At 34.2% G+C, this 1,402-nt stretch overlaps 1 long non-coding RNA gene across 1 annotated transcript; it reads right to left on the reverse strand.

Annotated features, from left to right (window-relative positions):
• Positions 1-486: 486 nt before the first annotated feature.
• LOC109592948 (uncharacterized) lies at positions 487-1,206 on the reverse strand. Its single transcript, XR_002190647.1, has 2 exons — positions 863-1,206; positions 487-804 (listed from the first exon to the last, which is right to left on the reverse strand). It is a non-coding gene; the product is annotated as an uncharacterized LOC109592948 (long non-coding RNA).
• Between the last annotated feature and the right edge of the window lie 196 nt (positions 1,207-1,402).

Here is a 1,402-nt window from a genome sequence, read left to right on the forward strand (position 1 = left end):
AAAACTATTAAACGCAGTCCATAACAAACACCACAGTGCACTGTAAGAGGTTAAGAAGTACCCATAGAAGCAGATATTTAGTTACAAAACTATCAGATATTGTCTGGAGAGTCCCACAAAGTATCTCCATTCATCTCCATTACGGGACCAGTTCCCGGCATAACTAGGAGTGTTTCAACGTATAATGCGCTCACGTGATCCTGTTCTAATCCTGTTCCGTGTATTATACCGTATGGAAGGAAATTTTGGAGGTAGTTAAATTTGGCGAATTTGGCGTTTTGATAGCCATTCGCCAAAATAAAAATTCGCCATTTTGAGCCATTATGCGCATGCTCAATGGCACATGGCCACAAATTCGCCAAATTAAAATTCGTCAATCATCCAAAATTTACCAATTCGCCAAAATTTAGTCCCTCCAAAATTTCCTTCTGTACGGTATCTATGGCGTGGGCGGCAGCTATTTACTATTGATTATTCTTATTCAATAAAAAAACAAGAAAATTCATTGTAAAATGAGATTATCTGAATATTTCTTTGATTTTCTAGGTATTTACTGGTTAGATTTCTTATAGTATCCTATGAATAAATTGAAAAACAGATCAATTTTCAGCAGCATTTTCATACAATGTAGAGCCCAATACATGCATAGATAGGCTAGAATACTCATACCACCAGTATAACAATAGCATCAAAAACACTGTATCAGTTAGAATTATCAATATCGGCCACAAACAAAGAATAATCCAACAAATAATGAAGGTGTAGTGAAGCGGCAGTGTGTCCAGCATCCTATCACAATACTACCTACAATTACAAAGGTGAAATACAACACAATTACATAACCTAAAAGATTAAAATGTACCCAGAGATGAAGTAGACCGGCACTGAATGAAATTTCTTGAGTTTGGAACACCTTTTGCAAAGTTCTCTACATAACACTTCCTCAAAGCAAATTACAATGAAACCACACCCACTTAGACACTTGGAGTTTTGTCCATTTCTAACTTAACAGGAGCGTTGAAAAAATCTGAAAAATTATACAAGCAATACAAAAGGCCTATACATACATAGTCATGCATAGAAATCAACTGTGTGAGATACCAGTTTCTTTAAAAGGTGTTTACCAAATGTACAATTAAAAATCCAATAAAATGGGTATAACTCTTTATTCCAACAATGCACAAACAAATCACAGTGTACAGACAGTGTAACCATAGATATTAGAGACTACGTATACGGGATTGGAAACAGTGATACACTCCGCGACTTATTTTTTTAGTAGTTATGAATAGTTATTAAAGAATTAACTTGGTTTTATAGATCTACACTACTGTAAAGTGCTGCACAATTAAAAACAAAAATAACCATAATTAAAAATAGAAACAAATAATAGCAACAACTA

Source organism: Amphimedon queenslandica, unplaced genomic scaffold (assembly GCF_000090795.2).
Source record: "Amphimedon queenslandica unplaced genomic scaffold, v1.1 AMPQUscaffold_3404_Cont24602, whole genome shotgun sequence".
Taxonomy (NCBI): Eukaryota; Metazoa; Porifera; class Demospongiae; order Haplosclerida; family Niphatidae; genus Amphimedon; species Amphimedon queenslandica.